Source organism: Callospermophilus lateralis, unplaced genomic scaffold (assembly GCF_048772815.1).
Source record: "Callospermophilus lateralis isolate mCalLat2 unplaced genomic scaffold, mCalLat2.hap1 Scaffold_52, whole genome shotgun sequence".
Lineage (NCBI taxonomy): Eukaryota > Metazoa > Chordata > Mammalia > Rodentia > Sciuridae > Callospermophilus > Callospermophilus lateralis.
In genome coordinates this window covers 2,928,322-2,953,227 of record NW_027514454.1, presented here as the reverse complement: position 1 = coordinate 2,953,227, position 24,906 = coordinate 2,928,322, and the positions used below count along the sequence as shown (strand labels likewise).

Sequence of the window (24,906 nt, the reverse complement as noted above, 5' to 3'; positions counted from 1 at the left end):
AATAAAATATATAAAAGGACTGGAGATGTGGATCAGTGGATAAATTGCCCCCTGGGTTCATTTCCTGGTACAAAAAAAATAACTTGTGTTTCTTGCTGGTCACAGTGGCACATACCTATAATCCTAGCATCTTGAGAGGCTGAGGCAATAGGGTGACACATTTCAGGCCAGCCTCAAAAACTTGGGAAGACCCTGTCTCAAAATAATAATAATAAGAAGAAGAAGGAGAATCAGAATAGGCTGGGGATGCATCTCAGTGGTAGAGCACTTGCCTAGCATATGCAAGGCCCTGGGTTCCATCCTCAATACTGAAAAAAAATTACATATCCTAGGTGATACTTATAATCAGAAGGAAAATGATAAGCGATATCTATACTGTTCCATGACTGTGAAACTGCTCCCAATTGTATTGGGATTCAAAGATGACCAAAATCTATCCAGCAAGATATTTTATTGAATGCTCACAATATTCTTCCAAATAGTTATTACAGTATGTACTGAGTGGAAAATAAACCAGAATACCCAGAAACATTATTCCTTTCAATATTAGGATGCTTAATGTCTCCAAGGCTCACGTCACCATCACAACCACCCACATCCACCAAAATAATACTATCTATGCAGGGGACACACATATGTATCAACTACCTACTGTTTTAAGGTCATCAAATTATTTAATGCTCATAAATCCCTATGATATCATTCCATTTTACAGAAGGATAAGAGAAATTGGAGATTTAGCCAAAGCTAAAGTGTTATAAATTGGTAGGTGAGGGATTTTTCACTGCATCACAAAATTGTTTCCTCTTTCCAGCTGCACACACAGGGAGAGAGACATTCAATCCTCATTATTAATAGTTTCTATCTGTGCAAATTTTCCTACACACAAGATTTAATTTGTAACCTCAAAAATCAATGCTCTTGACACTTTCATGGTTCTTTATGAATACACACAGAACCATGAAAACTTTTAGCCACCAAGTGTGCATGTACCCACCTATATCATGCCCCACCTTCTAATTATTTCATGGTCACTATCAACATCAAACAGCATTGATGGTGCAGGACTGAGTTATGCAAAAGACATAAGACAGGCTATAATTGGGGGCATGCGAGATGACCATCAATAGATAAAGCTGCCTGGGCATCACTGATGTGAGGCTAAAATACTGACATGACAGTCACGTTACCCAGAGTGAGAAAGATGTCAAACCCTTTCCAGCAGCTCTTTTTTTTTTTTTTTTTTTTTGAGGGACCAGGGTAACCCGGGATTGAACTCAGGGGCACTTTACCACTGAGTCACATCCTCAGCACTATTTTGTATTTTTTTAGAGACAGGGTCTCACTGGGATGCTTGGCACTTCACTAAGTTTCCAAGGTTGGCTTTGAACTTGTGATCCTCCTGCTTCAGCCTCCTGAGATGCTTGGATGACAGGCATGCACCACTGTGCCTGGTCTACCCTGTACACTTCAGGGTAAGAAACTGTCACAGGTGAATCTGTAGGCAGCTGTGCACCCTTCAGAGGTGCAATAGCTCTACCCTTTGCTCCAGGCCACTATAATGGTCCACCATTAGGTAGAGATAAGCCCTGGACACCACTGCCCTTTTCTTCCTGACCATGTCCATCCTCCATAGTGTATGCCAGATGGATAACACAACCCAGATTGATGTGGCAGAAATATCTACAATGATCCCACTGAGAGAACAAAATATCAACAAAGAATGTGTCCTACATTGCAGCGTCCTGATGGTTCACAGTGAGAAGAAATGCCATTTCTTTGCCTAGAATGACCAAAGGGAAAAATAATCTTCAAATTAAGACATTTTTATTTTAAAGGCACTGATCTACATTATTTGGTGACAAAAGGAGCACTCCTGTGAAGAAGAGGGCCCTAGGGGGTAGCTTGAAAAATAACTCAAAAGTGTACAGTTGGGGTGGAGTCTGAGTGTCTGAGTGATGGAGGGGGCTGGGAATGTGCTAGGGGGGGTGGTGCATACCTGTAATTCCAGCAGCTCAGGGGGCTGAGGGAGGAAGATGTCAACTTCAAGGCTAGTATCAGCAATATAGTGAGGCTTTAGGCAACTCAGCGAGTCCCTATCTCAAAATAAAATACAAGAAAAGGGCTGGGGATGTGGCTCAGTTGTTAAACACCATTGGGTTCAATCCCTGGTACAAGAATAAAATAAAATAAAATGGCTAGTATAGTGTAAACAATGTGATAAAGGCAAGTGTTTGGTTCCTCAGAAGTCCACAGTGGCTGATTCCAGGGAGAAAATTAGCCATAAGGTAACACTTAAATATACTTTTGGAGGCCCTTGTAGACTCCTGTATGAAGAGAGTGATGTATGCTTGGCACAGTCTGGGGAAAGAGGGATGCCTGTGGGAGAGAAGACACAGCCAGGAGGAGTATGTGGCTTTCAAGGGGTAATTCTGGACACTCAAAGGGAGTAAGGAACCTATTTCCTCGACCTACAGCTGCACCTGCTTGCAAATGGGACAGAGCAAGTCGATTTAGTCAAGTTTAGCTCTGATTTAGACTGTACTCTTGTGTGACTTTTTCTAACTTAAGGAAACTTCAGATTAGCAATGTTGAAATTTTGCTGAGAGGTGACAGTATAGTTTTGAGTCCACAGCATGAACCCTGAAGCCAGGCTGTGTGGGTCCCCATGGAAATTCTGTCACTAACAACTCATGTAACCTTGGGCTAGCTTCTTGAACTCTATGAACTTCAGTTTTCTCCTTTCAAAATAGGTTCTATGCCAGGCATGGTGACACACCAGTAATCCCAGCAACTCTGGAGGCTTAGGCAGGAAGACTGCAAGTTCAAACCAGCTCAGCAACTTAGCAAGGCCCTAAGCAACTTACTTATCAAGACCCTGTCTTTAAATAAAATATAAAAAAGAGCTGTGGATGTGGCTCTGGTTATAAAAAAAGAGCTGGGGATGTGGCTCTGTAGTTAAGTTCCCCAGGGTTCAATCCCTGGTACCAAAAAAAAGTTACAGTGATGTTTAAATGAACAAATATACCTAAACCACTTAGCACAGTACCCATCACACAAGGGTTATTAATTAGTTGTGTGAGTTTATAAGTTTGTACTGGCTCCAAAGAGTCATATGCTAACATGTCTACCCAATTCCAAACTGAGTGTTATCAGTCATTACAGCAATAATTTGTTATACGTTTATCAGCATATGGCACATCAAGAATTTTAATATGTAACTAACACAGACTATTTTATGTCAATTCTTTGCTTTTCTATAGATGACATAAACATTTAGAGGTTGTCCCCTAATCCTTAACCCACTAACCAATTCGTGCTCTTCAATCTACAATAAAAGGATGCCCACAGGAAGTTAAAAACATTGTATTAAAATGCATTCAATTCACTTAACCCACCAAATATCAAATCTCAGCCTAGCTTGCCTTAAACAAACTCCAGTGGTGTGAGTCTGCTGCAGAGCAAAATCACTGATGCCATACTTCTTTTTGTTGTGAGGGGGTACTGGGGATTGAACTCAGGGGTGCTCAACCACTGAGGCACATCTCATCCCTATTTTGTATTTTATTTAGAGACAGAGTTGTGCTGAGTTGCTTAGGGCCTCGCCAAATTGGTAAAGCTGAATTAGAACTTGTGATATTCTGGCTTCAGCCTCCCAAACTGCTGGGATTACAGGTGCAGGCCTGCACCCCTGTGGCCAGCACAGAGCTCAATTTATAACACAGTGTTGTAAGGCTCATGGAATTCACTGAATATTGAACTCAAAGTGAAAAAAAAAACAGAGTGGTTGCCAAGATCTGCTCTCACATCACTGTAAAGTTAAAATATTTTAACTCAACCCATCATTAGGTGGGGGCCATCTCTATTTATGGAGTGCTATCAATCTGTCTAGCACAGACTCGCTCATTATGGGGTACAGAAATATCCTGAAGGTCCAAATAACATTCTCCCTAACCTATTTCACAAAGATAAAGCCATGAGGAAGAATCAAACTCACGCCCACTCCCTGCCCATCAGCCTCTGCTCATCTCTTAGCTTAAAGGAAGAGCAAGCAGGAATCTGTCACCAGCTAGCTGGGGAGCATTGCTTTCTCTGGAATCATGCTTAGTACCATCAAACTTTATCAGCTACTGTTTGTTTCCTCCCCCCGGAACCTCAGGTCTTTTCCCAGATAATGTGGATAAATACAGCCTGGCCCTGAGGCTGTATCATCTGCTGTTCTACCTGTACTCCTACTATATACAAACCTAGCAAAACCATCATGGACCATAGGAGGGACACACAGAACCCCATTCACGATCTGAATAAGAATGTATCAGGACTCCAGAGTAAAAATGTATCAGGACTCCAGAATGTTTCAAATTGCTTTTTCTACCACTTTCTACCACTGGGGGATATTCATTTCACCCTTTTTAGCTGTATCTTATGATGTAAGCTACTAGAAATTGTGCATGATACATTAATCACAATATCTAAGTATTATAGAGAATATATTCTTCTAAGCACTTTTTCTAACTCCTCTTTGCAACCCTGTGAAGTATGTTGGTAATACTCCACTTGACAGGAGGAAAATCTGAGCTTTAATACATTAATTTGTGGGCTGGCATTGTGGCTCAGTGGTAGAGTGCTTGCCTAGCACAAGTGAGGCACTGGGGTTCAATCCTCAGCACCGCATAAAAATACATAAACCAGATAATGATATTGAGTTCATCTCTAACTTAAAAACTATTTTAAAAAATGTCTCTAGTAAGACTCTAACTCACACAAATATGCACATCAAATGTCTCTGTGACTTAAAACTGCTTCCTAGCTGGGCATGCCTGTAATCCCAGCAGCTCAGGAGGCTGAGGGAGGAAGTTGGCAAGTTCAAAGCCAGCCTCAATAACTTAGCAAGGCCCTAAGCAAGTCAGGGAAAACCTGTCTCTAAATAAAATTAAAAAGGGACGGGGCTGGGATGTGGCTCAGTAGTTGAGTGCCACTGAGTTCAATCCCAGGTACAAAAAAAAAAAAAAAAGAAAGAAAGAAAGAAAAAGGAAAAAAAAGAAAAAGAAAAAAGCTGTTTTCCAACTTCCTTCCTCTTATGTAGTGAAAAATTTCACATGTATTAGAGATAACTTTTTTTCCACTTGAAAAGTGGCTGCAGCATCCTTCAGAGCAAAAGTACTTCAACTCCCCAAAAATATGCAGGCATAAACTAGATTCACTAGGAATCTGTGCCTCAATGAAACCTGAGGGGGAAGGTGATCACACTTTCCAATTCACAAAATGTTTTTATGTCATCTGCACAGTCAAATGCAAAGAAAAAAACTGAGGATTATCCACACAATGAACAGCAGGCTTTAGTGTGAAAATCCCAGCTCCTATCCCTGCCCCTCCCCCAATAAAAATTTATGGCAAGAACTTACATCAGAAACTGCAAGATTCTTACTGAAACTGTATATGCTAACCATAGACAAACTGTGAAAAGTGATGACATGTCTAACCATTTGCTTAAAAAGTCACCAATCTTGTTTGTGTTTACCAGTGGCTAATCTGCAGGTTACATCAGTTGAGGTCACATTGACTTTATACACCCATGTGTAGAAGTGGAATTAAAAAGTTACATTTAGCTGGGTTCAGTGGTGCACCCCTGTAATCTCAGCAGCTCTGAAGGCTGAGGTAAGTGGATTGCAAGTTCAAAGCCAGCCTCAGCAACTTAGTGAGATCCTGTCTCTAAATAAAATAGAAAAAGGGATGGGGATATAGCTCAGTGGTTAACTGTCCTTGGGTTCAATTTCAGGTATAAAACAAAACAGAAAAAAACTTGTTTAAATATGTGGATTGATAAAATAAAAACAACAATCATTCTTCATCTTTGAAGAGGGGAGAATCCTTGTAAAAATGCTAAGCAGAGTGTTTGTGAGGGGTGAATAAGAGGGGATTTTCTGGCTTATCAGACCACAGTACAATTCTGCTCAGAAATTCATTTTACCAATTAATTAAGAGATGCTCAGATATTGTGAAAACAATTTCCTAGAAATGGATATCAGAGAAAACAAGTTTGTAGCTGTAACTCCACTCCACTTCTTTGAGGCACAAACTTCTGGTACATTTTCTCCAGGACAAGCACTACCTAGCATTCTAGCTTTTAACAAAATGATTCCAATTCTATTTATGACTATGGAATTATAGAAGAAGGGAATCAATAAATCTTAAGTAATATGCCAACAGGTCATGATCAAATATAATAAGTTCCTGTCTTCTATTTCAGTCTCAATTTATGTTAGGTTCTGAAAAAGTGTTTACAAATATTTGTTTCCAAGCCAAAGGGACATGACATAAGCCCCCCACCCCCAGCTCCATCTGTTTGTGGTAGACAGAGTCTTAGTTCTGTGGCAGGCTTGAAAGTTTCTTTCTTTATAGGATTTATGATATTCTGATTGATATATTTCATTCAGGGTACCCTCCCCTTGCATCCCTTCAACTCTCCCTCTGACCCCTTTGTCTATGCTACAGTTATGGTATATGCAGTTTCAAATATACCACAACAAAACCCACTATTCTATATAATTAGCATACTCAACCCCCCCCCCCTTTACAGGGGATTGAACCCAGGGACACTTAACCACTGACCCACATCCCCAGCCCTTTTTCATATTCATGAGGGTCTCACTGAGTTGCTTAGGACCTTGCTTTTGCTGAGGCTGGCTTTGAACTTGCAATCCTCCTGCCTCAGCCTTTAGAGCCACTAGGATTACAGGTATGCACAACCACGCCTGACTCGGAACTATAGTTTTTAGGAGAGGGGTCAAGGTACTAGAGTGCATGTTACAAGAGCAGCCCCTTGTTTTTCTTTTGCTGACATACTTCAGTGTGCTCTCATTTCTAGCAGCCCTTACTTCCATGGCTTTATGGAATCAGCCAGGGTTTGAAGAAGCCATTACCTAAAGTCACCACCAAAAGGGAAAGGAAAACAAATTCCAGTGTGCTCTTTGCATTCCCAGGATTATCCCTTGCTCTGTTCCATGTGTTCTCTGGCATAAAGGCTGCCCACAGAGCAACCTGCTTTATAATTCAGAGACTGGGGAGGCTTCAAGTTGCAAGTCACATATTAAGAAAGAGGATTCATCTCATCACTGCAGCCCAACAGATGCATACAAACTTCATACTTACTGCAGATGCTATAAGTGTGCTCCCAATTTGCTTTTTTGCTATTGGTGCCTAATGGAGAGTAGAAATAATGCCACTAATATTCTAGGGTCACACTACCTAAGGATTCAAGCAGGCTGCTGGGCTCCATCTCCAATGATAAAAGGATGGGAAATAAGGAGGAGAGGAACATTCTGAGCCTGTGCTGTCTGATCTCTGCCACAAAACTTCAACCCTGCCATCAGCTGTAAACACGTATGGGCACTGGAGATCCAGTGAGATACTGTGATATTCATTTACTTATGTGTGGGAAGGGTGGAAGAAAAGCTACACATATTTGGAGTTTCAACAATAATTTAAAAAGTGGCATGACATCCTTGGAAAAAGAACTCCTTGCCTCTAAACTTAAAAGACATGGGAAGACACTTGCTTAGAATAAATCAATTTGGATGGATACAGCCACTCTGGAAAGCAATATGGAGATTCCTCAGAAAGCTTGGAATGCAACCACCATTTGACCCAATTAAACCACATGGTATCTCATCAAATAGTGTGCCCCCAGGCCTTCCCAACCCCCATGAGGATCAGCAAGCTCTCTCTTCCCTTCTATGGCACTTACTGGATTATGCCATGATGAAGTACTATGGGACTCCCCCCAAACATACCCATGTACTTGAGCTTAAACACAGGGACACTCTATGAGCTGCATTCCCAGTCCCTTTTCAAACTTTATTTACATACAAGTTCTTACTACGTTGCAAGGGCTGGCCTTCAATTTGTAATACTTCTGCCTCAGCCTCCTGAGTGACTTGGAAGACAAGTGCCATGACTCCTTGCTGGTGGCTAGGTGCTTCTGTCCTCTACTGAAAGAAGCTTCCGGAGGATGAGGATCAAGATTTCCCACAGGGTATCATCCTTCTCTGCAGCTACTTATGACATTACCATATTCCTTGTCCACTAGATCTTCTGGGAGGCACCAACTGAGAAGAAGATCGAGTGTACTGAGAAAGGGAAGAGCAACCATGTGGATGCTCAGGCACTGCTGGCCTCCTGGGCCTCACAGGGCACTGTTCCCTGGAGTACTGTCATTTGAGGGCAGACCTCTCTTTAGCCTCGGCACTAGTGGCCCTCACCTAGGGGTCTCACTGACTGATCCCTTTATCCCCAAGATGGAGTGTTTCAACTGCATCTGCTTCCTGCAGCCTTACAACACCTCCCATCTGTATGTCTGTGGTACCTACACCTTTCAGCCCAAGTGCACCTACACTGTAAATGCTGCCCCACCCTGGCTGCCTGACACCCTGGCCTCCAGTATGGGGTCCTGCCTTCATGCTCATCCTCCTGACTGGCTCCCTCTGCCTCTAGAACATGCTCACCTTCACTTTGGAGCATGAAGATTTTGATGATGGGAAAGGGAATTGTCCCTATGACCCAGCTATGGGCCACATTGGCCTTCTTGTAGGTGAGTGGCTGTGCCTGTTTTGGGTGAGTTCCTTGGAACTTGACACACTCTGGGGTGTCTACACCTTGTTTATGGCCTGACTATCCTTCCATTTCCCACAGATGGTGAGTTGTACTCAGCCACCCTCAATAACTTCCTGGGCACCCAGCCTGTCATCCTCCAGAACATGGGGCCCTATCACCCCATGAAGGCAGAGTACGAGGCCTTATGGCTCAACAGTGAGCAAGGAGAAGGACTGGGGAAGCCCAGGGTGGGAAACCTGGGAGGTCCTTGTCACCTCATGACTGAACCTCCTTGCCTTGCAGCAGGGCCCCACTTCATTGCCTCTGCCTATGTCCCTGAGTGTGTGGGGAGCATCACAGGGGATGACGACAAGGTGTACTTCTTCAGTGAGAGGGTGGTGGAATACGACTGCTGTACCAAGCAGCTGCTAGCCCAAGTTGCCCGTGTCTGCAAGGTATTGAGCCCCCAGCATGAGCCCTGGGAACCCTGTGGGCTGGGCAGCGGCTGACCCACTGCATCCCCTTGATATCTGCCAGAGTGACATAGCTGGTGCATGCACACTGCAGAAGAAGTGGAGCACATTCCTGAAGTCATGACTGGGGTGCTCAGTGCCCAACCAGCAGCTCTATTTCAACCAGCTGCAGGCTGTGCACACCCTACATGGTGCCTCCTGGAACAAGACCACCTTCTTTGGTGTATTTCATATGTGATGGTGAGTTGGCCAGGAATGCTGGGGTGGGGATGAGCAGGTGTTCAGGTCAAGGGCAGTATGTGGGTGGGAGGGCCTGAACCATGTTGTCCTATAGGGACATCCAAGTGGTCAGTGTCTGGAACACTGAGTACTTGCCCATTTTAAAGGCCCCTGGGGAAAGAAGGCAAGGCCCTGCCTGGTGGCACCTTAGATCTGCCTGCTGGTATATTATTCTGCCCATGAGCATTTTCTGCTGATCCCTACATTCCTGCAATCTCTGGAGCTGGGGTGAGATGTTAAGGTGGGCATCGGACCTGACCCTTGAGATCCCTCTCTCATTGCAACAGGGGTAATGTGGACCTTTCCTCAGTCTGTGAGTACCAGTCGGAAGAGATCCAGTGGGTGTTCCAAGGTCCCTACAAGGAGGGGGACATGGTGGTGAATCAGCAGGTCAGGCCCAGAGCACCACTGGGGACTAGGCAGAAACCAACCCTGGGTTGTTTGAGGAAGTGCAGAAGTGGGGTCAATACACTGACCCAGTACCCAGCCCCCAGCCTGGTTCAGTGAGTCCTTTGGGCAGGAAGTGTTCCCTGTCAGTTCCAGTGGCCTCCCACCAGCTGATAGCTCCCCGGTCCATACCCCTACCCTCACAAGTGCATCAACAAATGGCACCATCACCATGGTCACACCAGTTCTCTGGAGCTGGCTGACAGAACCCTCATCTTCATCAAGAAGCACCCACTGATGGACGAGCAGGTAGAGCCTTCATCGGGCCAGCCCCTGCTCATGAAATCACCAACTTCACCCACCTGGTGGCTGACCAATTTACAAGATTTGACAAAGCCACCTATACACTGCTGTTCATTGGCACAGGTAGGTAAGCTCTTGGGTGTGTCAGGAGCTGGGAGACACCCAAGAGCCTCATTCCCTGTCATTGACACTCCCTTCTCCAGACTTTTCCAGGAGATGGCTGGCTGCTCAAGGCTGTGATCCTGAAGCCTGGGGTCCACCTGATTGAGGAACTGTGAGTGTTTGATAAGGAAACTGTGGAAAGCCTTGTGCTGTCACCAAGCAAGGTAGCTAATTAGACTCCATGCACTGCCATTGCACCCACTCCACTATCCCCAAATCAGGTTGGCATGGTTGGCCAGTTCAGCACACCTAAGTCAGCTCAGGGCAAGCCTGGGAAGTCATGGTGTGTGCTGACAGGATTGGCACTCTACAGGAGCATTATGTATACCCTGGTCCCTGCAGGGCTGCATTCCCAGAATTAGTCCTGGAGAAATCTCATGTTTTTTTTAGACACCTCTATGTGGGTCCAGGACTCTGCTTACAGCCTCCTCTCTGATCCTCTCCATACTCGCCAGACTTCCCCAGCTTTGGCATGTTTATGGTGCCCTCCCAGCATTGGTTTCTGCCTAGACCCCAGTGGTGCTCGGGGCCTGACCCGCTGATTCCCCACCATGTCCCCTGAAGTGTTGTCTTTTTCCTTAACCCTCATACACATTTGCAGCATCCTCTGGATGATGATTTGTTTGCCTTTTGCAGCTATTATCACTTAAAATTGTTCCCCAGCACATGGAGTAATGGCAGAAAGAATATGGGGTTGTGTAAACACTCAGATTGGCAGTTACCATTCAAACAGAGAACACCTTATGCTGTGCTGGTGCCATTGTGAGAGCCAAGAGCACTGGAGGAAAATGTTTCACGCCTTCTGTGTGTATAGCCTCCCTGTTTTCTTGAGACTTACACCTTCCTTTGCAGTGCTGTCTTCTGCCTCTTCTTCATGTGGGCACCTCTCATGCTTGTGCTCCTTGGAGTCTGAGCAGCCCTGGGATGCATGTGGCCCTACCAACCCTCTCACTCCTCTTCTCCCATAGAAGCTTCTCTTTGCTGGCTCCTGCTCTCAGTTGGTCCAGCTGCCCCTGGCAGACTCTGTGAAGTACCACATCTGTGCAGACTGTGTCCTTGCGCGGGACTCCTACTCTGCCTGGTGCATCAACACTAGTCACTGTTTGTCTGTGGCCAGCTACTCTGGGTGAGCTGGGTTCTGCAAGGGCTGGGACCAGGAAGGTGTGTGGATACGGTGGTTAGAACCATGCTTCTGATACCCCTTTCCTCTGCCAGATCTCTACTTGTTCAGAACATGGGGATCTCAGATACCATAGGCTTTTGTGATCTTCATGGTACTAAGAAAGGTGAGCTTTTTTTGTGTTCCCCTCCACTCCAGATGGGCTGTGGTCCTTAGGTGGATTTTCCACATCACACCTCCCTGGCCCTTGGTCTCTTGCACTGACTCTGCTACCTTCTCTCTCTGTTGCTACAGTCAGGTGAATGCTGAAAAACATCACAATGGTAGTGGGCACAGACTTGGTACTTCCCTGTTCCTCTCCTCCAAGTTGGCCTATGCCCGCTGGATCTTTGAGGGCCAGGACCTACCTGCAGATGAGCCAGGCTACATCCACTATGATGCCCATCTCCAAGCCCTGGTGGTGATGACTGCCCAATATCACCATTCTGGGGCCTACAACTGCTTTTCAGAGGAGTAGGGGACATGGCTGGCTGTTGAGGGGTATCTTGTGGCTGTGATAGTGGGCCCCTCAGTGACCTGGAGGTTCAGGCCCCCATGGAATACCCATGGCTTATGTGGCTGGCTGTGCTTGCCCTGGTGTTACTGGTACTTCTGGTTTGGTCGCTTTGCCAGCGGCTTCAGGAAAATCTGGAAAAAGATATCAAGGCAGCAGAGAGGACCCTGTTGTACCCGCTGGAGTTGCTCAAAGAACACATCAGTCCCCTTTCCAGCTCAGAAACAGAAGAGTAATTTTGAGATCCTGTTGGATACTAGTAATTGGAGGTCCCCTCTAGATTGTGCCTGGACATTCTGGGGCCAGATTGGAGGTGGGTCCCTATCTGCACCTCCTGGCATCCCAGGCCAGCCCCTGCCTTCTTGAACACCTCTTTCTAGGGCCCTCAGGATCGGGCCTAAGGGCCTGTGATTTTGTTTAGAGACACTTTTGGTTGTTAAAATGGCAGGTGTTGTCTACATCCTTTCATGCCCAGGTCAGCTCTCACCCTAAGGACTGTTCTGGCTCAGAAGTTCAGTTGTGCTGATGTTGAGAAAGAAAACTTGCCCTGTCCAAAGCAGGGCCCTTCCCCTCCAGGTTGCTCTGACACACCTCTCATCTTGCTGTCCTCAGAACACTGTTGTCACCTGACTCCATTTTGTTTCTTTGTTTATGTATTTTCTAATTCCACAATGATAAAGATCTTTTTCAATTCTATTGTGTGAATTATTCCTCCTTCAAATGATACCTTTTCTCTGGGGTCATTTTGCTTTATTCAGATGTATTATTTTTTGTACTGGGGACTGAATCCAGGGTTGCCACATCCCAAGATCTTTTTTTATATTTTACTTACAGACAGCATCTCCCTGAATTCCTTAAATCCTCACTAAGTTGCTGAGATTGTCCTTGAACTTGCAATCCTCTGCTATCAGCCTCCAGAGCTGCTTGGATTATTGGTGTGCACCAAAATATGTGGTTTAATTGTTTAATAACAGCTTAATAGTTTTTTTTTTCAGGGAGAAAGCTGTCCTTTCCTGCCCCTACTCTAGTTATAGTTTAACTAGTCATAAATATCTAGAATGATAGGTTGTTGTTGTTGTTGTTGTTTAGTCCTTTGGAAATCTCTTTTATCTGCTTGTGTCTGCAGCAGTTGTTAAATCTTCTTTTAATCTGATTATTGATCTTTGATGCATAATGTTCTTTTGGGTTTCTTTTAGATGTTCTCCTTTTTATTTATATTTTAATTATTGTTATTTTATTTTTGGATTTTGGTACTGGGGATTGAACCCAGGGACACTCTAACCCTGAGCTACATTTCCAGAATTTTTATTTTTTATATGGAGTCAGGTTCTCACTAGGTTGGTTAGGGCCTTATTAAGCTGCTGAAGCAGGCTTTGATCTGCAGATCTTCTTGCCTCACTCTGAGTCATTGGGATTACAGGCATTCACCACCACACTCAACTTAGATTATAACTTTTAAAAATTGGTATATTGTAAATATACATTATCATAGGATTCATTATGCCACATCTGTGCATGCCCATAATTTGGTCAATCTTGTATATAATATTCTTAACTTGGGATTTTTTTCTCCCTGGGTTTAATGTAGATTTCAGTCCTATAACTCCAAGTTGATAAGTCAGTGTGTCTTATTTTTTGAGGGAGTTTCTGCTTCTTTTATTGTCTTTGTACATCTATTCAAATGGTCCCTTTTCTCACTTTTATGTTTTGTTCATTTGTTACCTTATCAGGGAGGCCATCCCTGCCCACTGCATTATAGCCCTTCACTGACTTCAGAGCACCTAGCACCACCATAATATATACATACACACACACAGTTTATGCACACAGATATATTTCAGACTAAGCATATATTTATGTATAAGATACACACATATGCATTATTCTTACCTTTCCATAAACTCCATGTAAGCTCCATATAGTATCATGCTGGCCTGTAATCTCAGTGACTCCAGAGTCTCAGTGGGAAGATTGCATGCTCCAAGACAACTTGGACAATTTAGTGAGGCCCTGTCTCACAAAACAAAAAGGGCTGAGGAGTAGTTCAGTAGAAGCACACCCCTGAGTTCATTACATTAAACAAGTTTCTTTAACTTTTCAAATTATTATTTGCCCAAATCTACGAGTTGGAGGTAAATATTGATATTTAGTATTTTATACTCATTTGGGAAGATAATTCTTGACTCTTATTTTATAAGTCAGAAAAAAGAAACCAAGCTTAGCTTTTCAAAAATTGGTTACCCTGACAAAAATAAAATTCTAAACTTGCACTTGCTTCCATTCCCTGAATAATATAAAAGAATTGATTTTACAAGAACTACAAGAAACCTGAAATTCCTTGAAGCACCAGTTTAACAAATTTACCCCCACAATTATTCTGAAAATCTTAATTTAATTAAGGCAAATAATTGTGTCTTGTCAAATGGGAATATTGGACCTCTGTTTGTTTATTGTTTTATATTCCAAGGGGCTTCCCAGAAATGTACCAATTTAAAATCTTGTTAATTAGCCATTATTTAATGAGATTAACTATCATTATTTTGGAATACTAAGTATAGTGAAAATAATAGCTGAAGAATATAACTATGCTAAGCAATCAATAACTTGGTTTATTTATCCTAACAACAATGCAAATTTTATAAAGAGAGACAAGAATTAAAAAAAAAAAACAATGTTTGTCTGTTTGTTTTCCACAGATACATCACCATGTATCTATGAAACACAATGCTGGTTAGTGTTCAAAACATTTATTGAATGATTGACTGATGGATATAAAACCAATCTAATCATATGGAGGACCTATTTCCTCAACATTATTGTTAATTTCCTCCAGGTTCCATTGGGAACATAGGTGCTGCTCGTTATTCCTAAAGAAATTGAGATAGAGAACTGGTTAGAAGAAGATATTCATATCTTCTGAATTTACTGCAAAATAGTTTCACTGATTTACAATAGCTATATAGTGGATGAATAAAGGTATGGAAAGAAATGTTACTTGCTGAGAATGAATAACTCAAGGTGCCTTTCTTTGTTTGGGGCCAAGCTCCAGATAAGACATTTACTTTCCTCAACTAAAAGTACCATGAGGTTTTTTCCAAAAACATAATTTATGAAGTGAATAACTTAAAATTTATCAGAGTTCATATTTATCTTAAATATATATTCAAATTTACTTCAGTCCAATCAGTATGAAACAACTAAAACTTCCACTAATTATGTGCAGATAAAATAGCCAACTAGTTAATATTTTTAATCAATAAACTCCTTGGGGATAGTTACCTATTCTTTGTAAATTTTTATTTCAATGAAAAAATTATTATTTCAAATAATAATTTCAATAAAATAATTTACCAAAAAAGTACATACAGATCCGCAATCACTTATACTAAAAAAACATTGGAAACAAGATATACTCCATAACTTTGTGTCAAAACACAAGTGATACCAAATTGACCTGAAGCAATTTACAGTTCTTATATAACTCATTTTCAACCCCCAGCCCTATGTTGCAGCTCTGCCTACTGGAGTGTGTCTTCCCCACCACACTGGGCAGGAGCTAGTGCTGACAGTTAGGGCACCATCATATTTGCAGAATGCTTTATACCTGATCTGCCTCCACTCATGTGTTTCATGCCTTTTCCCTGTCCCCACAGAAACTTCAGGTCAAGGAAGAGTATAGAGCTACCTTCAGTGAGATCAGTAAATCAGGGTACTGGCTGCTGTCAGAGATGGAACTGCAGGTGTTACTCATCATTACCAAGTGCTTTGAGGACATGAAGGTGGCAGCTTAAACTGTGGATACCAAGAATGTGGGTGCCTGAGTAGGCCAATGAATGGGCACTGTGGGAATCTCCCAAACTAGGTAGGGCCTTGCCCCTGACTGCCCACCCACTGTTCCTTCCCCCAGGACACCCAGATTCTCATAGAGGTGCATAAGTCAGGTTATGCCCACCCTGGTGATGTGGAATTTGAGGACTTCAGCCAGCCTGTGATCTGTGCACACTCAGAAAATGGCCTGGACACCTGCTCAGATAGAGAGCCTAAGTTCCAGGGCCCTGGCCATAGTTGTGCCAAGCGCTGGCCTTTTGGCAAGAAGAGCAAGGTGGGGGCCCAGAATGTTATGTGAGAAGACACTGAGTGGGGACAACTGAGGCCCTAATGAGTTGAGCCCAGCCACAAGAATGCTGAGTCCTGGGCCATACTTTTCCTCTTTGTTACATTCCTGGGCTGGAGGGAAGGAAGGCAAGTCAGCAGCACATTGGCCTGGGAGTCCCCTGAGACTGAGGAGGGCAGGATGTTGTCCTGTGGCATCTGTCTGCTGATGCTCGGGATGCTGAGAGAAGATCTGCTGGTGGAATTCGTGCTGGACTGACAGTTTGTGTTCCTGTCTTTTAGGAGTGCCCCTAACCCCAGATCTCTATTCATCTGATGGATCCTTATGCTCTATAGTTTTGGTATTTTTTGTTTGTTTGTGTGTTTTCAGCATCAGACGTAAACCCTAACACCACCGGTTTATATCTTGGACAGCTCCTGACTCCCTAGTATGCCTTAGACACCTCCCACTGACACCAGCCATTCTGGTCTTTAGCCCTCTCCTCCTAAGCTGTAATCCCCTGACCTTTCCTGCCTTCCACAGCCCTCTATGAGTGGCATGCCACTTTGGCCTGTGTCTGAAGACTTTCTTCATGCAAATGCCTCCTGTACCTCCTTCTAAACTGAGTCCAGAAAGCCCAGTGGACTATAGCATCCCTGTTCCTGCCCCTAGACCTAATAGTCAAGGGATGTAGGAGATGGGGTAGAGAGAGGTGTGACCTCTTTCTCTGAGTCTAATGTCCTCCTTGTTACCTATCAGATTTTGTGTTGCCCTTACATGTATTTTCTGTGTGATTATGCATCTTGATTTGGGATATTATTACTATTTTTATTTCTTTTTTGCTTTTGCTTCTCTGCATCCATACTTATGTTCATCCTTCTGTCAATCTTCATTTTCTGCCCTTGCCTCCTCCTTGCCTGTCCCCTCCTGGACCCAGCTGGTAGTCACGCCCCCGCAACCCTCTTTTCCCTAGAGGGAGTCATGTCCTTGGCCTTGCCTAATGGGTTCCCTTACCAGCTATGTCTATGACCCCTTGGTCTTATTGAGTGAGATCAGTAAGTCAGTCAATCTGTGGCTATCATCCTTCCAGATCCTTCCAGAAGGCCATGGGGGTAAGTGAGGACTGTAGGAAGAGGGATGGCATTGGCCCTCCCATCAGAAAGGTGGTGGACTGTAGGCTTGCTTCCTGCAGCCAGCTGGGTTCCACTCCTTCTTCACTCTGTCTATGACCTTGCTCCCAAGATATTTGGAAGGGGAGGAAGGTGGACTTGAATCTTCAGGAGTGTGCAGCGCCTGGAAACTTCAGCTTCAGAATCCCAGACTCAACCCTCTCTTTCCTTTGCAGACTGTGGCTTCAGAGGATTTTAGCCACTTGCCCCAGGAGCAGCAGAGAAAGCGGCTCCAGTATCAGTTAGAAGAACACAACCAGGAGCTGAAGAAGAGGTAAATCAGAGGTAGGGCCTGGCAGAGGGGCCAGGCAGGGGACTGAAAAGTGCCATTGGGTCATATTTAAAAGAATGGTGTGCTCAGCAGTAGAGTGCTTGCCTAGCACAGACAAAAAGTAACCATAAAATATTTACACTCAAATGCACCCAAAAATGTCACAGAGACACCAGCAGGGAGGTTTTATAGGTGATTCTTCATACGCCTGGAAGAAACTGTTGCTTTCGCTCCCATGCAAGGATTTCTAGCAAACAGAGTGAAAGTTGACAGCTTATTTAGAAGGCTGGGAAACCTGGGTTCCCAAATCAGTGAGTAAGAATTCAAGTCAATGAAATTATGGTCTCATTTTTCCTCACTTCTGGTTTTAGATACAAAATCCTGACAAGAAAATTTAATGATGTACTTCAAAACAATACATGGCATGGTGGTGTTAGTTGGGTGCCACAGAAGTGTATGCTTCATAGTAATCACAAGAGGAAATTTTGTGTTATGTCTCCTTCACCAGAATAGGAAAAGGTTATTTTTTAAAGAAAAAAAATACATAATCAATTGGGCATTATCCCAACAATGCAAACATGGTTCAATATCAAGAAGCCTTACAGTCTAATCCATCACATTAGAGAGCTAAAAGGAAATAAAAGCATATGGCTAACTATTTAATAATTCAAACATTTAAATATTAAAAATAAAAATCTGCCAGGTTAAAAAGAAAATCTATTTTGGATATTGAAAAACTATCTATTTAGATAGAAAAACTATCTATTTTGGATATTGATTATATCAGTATAATTTCAAGGACTATAACACACACACACACTCATAACAAATATTAATATATTATTAGTGGCACAGAATGTTAACTTGAGGCAGCTCTGCTCATGTGGGGCAAGGAGTATATAAAAAGTCTCTGTAACTTCCCTCAATTTTTCTATAAATCTAATTTTTCTCTTAAAATTAAAAAAGAGAGATCCATATATCTCAGGACATAAAATAAATAGTATCTACATCTTGCTCAGAAAATCTTTAAATATATGAATACTCTAAATTTATGTATGCAAAATTAATACTTAAATGAACATTTAGATCATTGAATTATTCTGACTATAAATGAAGTTAAATGTAATATATCTTTTGTTCCAGTTATTTTACTCATAGATTTAAGTTTAGAGCAATTCTTGAAAAAGTTTGGAAAAAACACAGACATGATTGCTTTATTTTGGCATTGTTCACAGAAATGCCAGAATTAGAGATAATCAGGAGAAGTTGGAGACAATGTTAAGATAGTTATACTGGATTTGTACAATTTCAAATGTATAAAATTGAATTATAGCTATATGAATTAAGCACAGAAGACTTATTTAGTGAGACATATTTATATTTATCCAAGTACATACATAAAACTCATTAGAAATCTGCATAAACAGAGAAGTGGGCATTAGGGATGAAGGATAAGAAAAAGGTGAGTTTGGAGAATAGCATGAGACAAAATGCAGAAATTCATGAGATGACCCCTGTGCACCTGAGATGAACACAAAAGAGAAACAACTAAAAATTTATTTACCTAAACAAAAATCATTTCACCATTTATTAATCATTTTATCCTATTAGGAAAATAAAGTATATACATTTATTTGTTTATTATTATTGTTGTACTTAAGCTGGAGAAAGAAAAGAATGAAAAGACTCTTTCTCAAGGTAACTCAGAGAGTGGAAAAGCATAAATAAAGCAATGATCATGGATGACTTCTTGAGTAATGGTTCATCACCATTTTCTCTCATTAGAGTAAATACAAGAGGGAAAATGTTAGGAAATTAAGAAAAGTATAAAATCACCCCAGAGGAATAATACGCAGTGAAAATAATTCTTCTATTTATCTCTAGTGGCAAATGTCAAGGAATTATTTTACAAAAAAGCAAAAAGGAGGAGAAATATCTGAATTTTCTTTGACGGATTTCTTTTTCTATTTTAACTTGATTATGCAGCAGAAATGGATTTCTCATTTTGAAACCAACAAAGGGTGGCATTTTGGCCTTCTCACTCTGACCTTGTGTGGATTTTCTATTTGCATATTCCATCTCAAGTGCAGTATTTCTCAGTATCAAGGACTAGATACACAGCAGAGCTGTGCTGCTTAATGTATCATCTGTTCACAATGGTTTTTCATAATGGCTCTATGTTGCTTGGCGATGTGCACTTAATTGCAGCAATCCATACAATACTCTGTAATGCTCCACAACTTAATTAGCTCTTCCACATATTAAGGGGATGCAAAGAGAGGGAAAATTCATCTAGATGTTAAAGGAGAATTCACATAGTTTTTCCTCAACTGATATGTCATAAAAAATTAAATGACATTTCCTTTACTCTTAAGAACTTTTTGAAGAGTAAAGTATGAATAAATTCTACACATCTTTTGCCACAGTGGGAGGGGAATAGTTTATTTAAAACAAGGGCAAACTGAGGAAAAATTATCCTATCCTAATGTCAAATTTAATGCATGTGCTCTTTACCTTGGCTTTCAAAATCGAAAATTAGCATAGATATCTGGACATACTATCTTAATAAGAACATCATTAATTATAATATTCTTTAAATATCACTGTAGAGCCACAGTTGGTTTTAATTTCATATTTAGAAATATCAATTTTAGCTGTTTAATTTGATAAGGTAAAACATATAGAGAAAAAAACCTATGATGATAACACAGAAATTTTTATTAAAAATTTCAAATTTATTAAAATTTGTCTATGCTCAATCTTTGTCAGTGCTAGATATTTTTCTATTTTATAAAAATAAATTTTAAAACATATTTCTGATAGGATTTAAAATGCAAACAAGTAATATTAAAGATACACCAAGATATTATTGACATATAGTGTTAGCATCTCTTTGAGGCACTATATATTCTAAATAATTTTTTATTTTATCTAAGTCTCAAAACTTTATGATGTAAATATTTTTAAACAAAATTCATAGAAGGAATCTATGGCCTCAAAAAGGTTAAGAAACTTGATAGGGCATAAATACTAAATGGCACAAATACTAAATCTGGCACTGACAAAGACTGAGCAGAGATATTTAGTTTGATTCTGAGTACTGAAAGGAGAATAGCAATATGGATGGTCAGAATCGAGAAGGACATAGATAAGTTTATATAACTTCCTGTTTTAAACTAAAGTGCATACTTCAAGTGAACTTCTCAAGTACATTTAGTTTGAAATATATGTTAGAACTTCATACATGTCCATTGATAAATGAAATTTGCCGCAGTCCGGCTACAGCAGAATAACCGGGGGGTGACAAATAACTTGTGTATGTTGATGCAGCAGGAGTGGAAGCCATTTATTGTAGGATCTGAGCGATATTTATACATTTTACACAGCTTATTTAATTAGCATAAAATAGATACAGCAGTCAACCAATAAGGAATCTCCACACTTAATGGCTCGCTTTTGTTACTTCACAAACCACTCCCTCTGGCATTTGACCAGGCGCCATCCAGACTTGTTTACAGACTTTAACATTTCTCTGGCAAAATAACAGGTGCCAATCTGACTTGTTTACAGACCTTAACATTTCCTCCTTTTGTTTAATTTAAATAACGACCATAGTGTTTTTTACAGAAACACCATAAATAACCTGCTAGAAACAGAAAGGGAGGATACAAAATGCTACAATACCAAGCTAATTGATGGCTCCATGCAAGAAACTCTTGGAAAAATTATACCAGCAATGACACCATTAGCAAAGATATTGAGTTACAATTTGTTGTAGATTACAGTTTGTTATCTCAGTCCAGGTAAAGCAGTGTCTCAATAGATTAACTCACAGTCCAGGTAAGTTCTGCAGGCAGCTAGCTTAAGTTGTAGCAGCAGAAACAGCAACAACTCCGAAGTCTCATCCATTTCTCAGCCGAAGTTTCTTTCAGTTCTCAGCCGAAGTTTCCTCCAGTTCTCAGCAACACTGTAAATTTTTTCACCTTTGTTTTCACCCGCACTGGGACAAAGGCAGGAACTCCGGATGACTAAAGAAAATCCTGTAGCATTTCACTAAGAAAAGAACCTTCTGAACAATTTAGTACATTATCTCAAGGTTTTTTACATTTGAAATAAGCCTTAATAGTACTCATTACTCATCAGCCTCCAGGTGTGGGATACCCATTGTAGTTACTGGTCTTGGAAATGATCAAACTTCAGGGACACCAGTAGCATCTTCTGCCATCTGTAGCATCCCGGGCAGCCCCAGATGGCCCTGGGGAAGAGTTCCAGAATCAAACTGCTTCCAGGAAGAGGGAGCAAAAGCCTGCGAGACTGTGCCTCCAGGTCAGGTCTAGATTTGGACTTACAGTGATGATTTGCTCCCCCGGGCAGGCGGGGTGGGGCGGGGAAGAGCCCGCAACTGCAGCTTGGAAAATTCTTGCTGCGCCATGATCAGCTTGGGCAGGTGGCAGCCGCCTTGTCGTTTCACGCACCCTCCGGTATCGAAAAGTATTCAGTAATAGCTTTTTGCTGCAACTTTTTTCTTGATAATCCTTCTTCTTCTGATCTTTCTTTTTCTTTCTGACTAGGGTTTCTGGGCTTTTATCAACACATGCCCTAACTATTCTTGGTTTCACTGAGGTGCCTTTTTTCCCTTATCAATTTACTTCTCACCCCTTCCATATTTTCATCACAATGACAATACAACATTTCAAGACAAAACAAGACACAAACATACTGCATTAATCTTCTCCATTTTCTCGAAATGGCCATTTTTCCTCTTGCCCTATCTGCCTAGGGACGAGCAGATTGATCCCGTCCTATCTATGGATGGGCAGCTTTTTTCATCACTTACCCCCGAGTGTCCCGGGGCTCCTCATATGGGCCACCATCTGCTGCAGTCCGGCTGCAGCAGAATAATGGGGGGGGCTTCCACTCCTGCTGCATCAACATATACAAGTTATTCATCACCCCCCAGTTATTCTGCTGCAGCCGGACTGCGGCAGAAATTGATAACTGAATTATAACAGAATGAAAGGTTCAGAAAAAATGGAAAAAATAGCAGAAAAGAAGTATTCAGACCATTCTTTTAGTTATTTCCCTGACATCAAATTTCTTTGTATATCATGAAGTTATGATATGATTATGATAAAATTATGATATGATTCAATCTGTTATACTAACCAAGATATAATTGCATGGATTTTATGACCTATATAAAAAAGAATTAAACTTTAATCATTTATTTCATCATGATAACAATCTTTATTATAACTTATAAAAATAGAATAAATATACTTTTGGTTCATAAGTGTGATGATTATTGGGTGTTCATGTGGCTGGTGTGGGAGATGTGCCTTGCTCTACATCTTGTCTCTACATCTGCACATTACTTATCTGTTGTCAAAAAAAGGCTAAGGAAGGTATTTTATTAGGTAAATTTAAACTCCTTCCTTCTCTCTTGAGTTCTTATTTCTTTTTAATAAGTGATATAATTCCACCTTACTCTGATCTCTCCTCCTGGGGCCCATGAGCCACCCTAGAAATTCTCTAAAAAGAACAAAATTACCTTCCAATACATATCACATACTGTCCTGTTCAATTTTCAATTTAACATACTGTCTTGTTCAATTTTCAATTTTTTTATTTTTCATTTTTTTACAATTCTATACCAACTAAAGGATGAAGTCTAACTCTAAATAATGACAGATCTGAACTTTCTTGATCTCTTTACCCTCTTCACATAATTCCAGTATATTATATTTTCACTTCCCTGAACACAGTTGATTCAAAATATATTCAGGCCTCATCTCCTGGATGAAAATTTACAGAATAGCCCTGAAAAACTACCCTAAATTGTTTAATTATTGTATTTTGCACATAAAAGTGAACACAAATTTTTCATTATGTGGATTCCCCATTTTCAGAATGTTAATAGTATTTGTATGAATGTCAATGTTAATTTTTTCTTACAAGCATAAATTCAAAAGAAATTGATAAAAAATTCTTTAAAATTATTAAGGTACCAACTAATTATAACAAAACTAATGTCTCATTTACACTATTTTTATTAAACAGATGGAAGTCTGATGGCTTTGACAAATAGATAACATAGAAATCAAGATTCAGTGAGGGAAGGAGAGAAAGAGAGAAGCACACAGGCAACTTCACATAAAAAGTAGCTTTGAGGGCTGGGATTTGCTCTCCTAGTGTGGGTGGGATCTGGGTTCGATCCTCAGCACCACATAAAAATAAAGGCATTGTGTTCTGTCAATGTACACCTAAAAAGTATATATTAAAAAAAGAGTGGCTTTGAGTACTAAAAAGTTAATTTTTAACCAATAAATCTCTAAGACAACATGGATCTGAAAGTTTTTATAATTCTTCCACTTTTTTAAAAAATTCTAAGTCAAGAACTTTCACACACACAAAAAGAATTCTGAGCTAGAACAACCACAAAAAAAACTTTAAAAAAATGTTTAGGAAAACTGAGAGCTACCAAAGGTTTATATTGCACCAGAGCCACTACAAATGTGTTTAGGACAGCAAATATTTTAGTATATGAGAAGATAAATCTATACACAACATACAGAATGAACTTCAGTTTCACATAATTCACATATTGTTATTGTTTGTTGTGAAGCTTTTAAGAAATTCAAATATCTTAGAAGAAACAACTGAACCTTGCCAATATAGTAAGAATTCTTGCCAAAAATGAACATATGTAGTTCTAAATCTTTAAGTATATTCTTTGCCAAAAAGAAAAGATGTATACTAAATAAGATTTATTTAAGTTTTCTAAAGTTAAATAGCAATAATTCAATTGAATAAGTGATATTCTAAAATTGTTGGCTCTTGTAATATGCATCTTTTTTAACAAATTGAATTAGGAATGATGAGATTTTAGAAAAATCTTATCAATTTTAAGGAAGCTAGCTACTTTAATTTAAGTACCTTTTAACTCAAAACTTGGCAACTCAGAGATGTCACATGACTCAATTATATGCATGTTTAAGAACTGTATCAATTCAACACACACTCATTCAAATGCACATTTTACTGAGCACTATACCAATATCAATGGAGGTCATAAAAACATTAAAATACTGTTGCTATCATGGAGGATTTTATAGTCTAGTTGGAAATTCAAGACCCTAGAAATAACAGCAAACAAAAGGAAGTGCATAAAAATGTAGCTTAAAAGAGAGTCACAATATTGGTGGGTGCTTAAACAACATTTTTGGCTATGAATTAGCTTGAGTATGGCTTCATTATTGCATTAGCATTCTTCAAATATAATACCATGCATAAAAGAGCATAATTTCATTTGGAAAAACAACAACAATAACAAAATAATGGAAAATAACTTTATTCCCAGAGAGTGTTGTTAAAGTCAAAACACTGAATAAATGAATCTATACAAAGTATTCTTTCATGTAAATGCTAAAATTAATTAAAACAAAATAGTCATGTTTAGTATGGGGAAAGACACCAATAAGTTGTAAAAACATTAAAACTAACA

General features: G+C 40.6%; 2 pseudogenes; both read left to right on the top strand.

The window, feature by feature from the left end:
• Positions 1–7,385: 7,385 nt before the first annotated feature.
• LOC143390288 (semaphorin-4C-like) lies at positions 7,386–12,235 on the top strand (annotated as a pseudogene).
• A 10,443-nt stretch (positions 12,236–22,678) lies between these two features.
• LOC143390306 (small nucleolar RNA U13) lies at positions 22,679–22,787 on the top strand (annotated as a pseudogene).
• Positions 22,788–24,906: the final 2,119 nt, after the last annotated feature.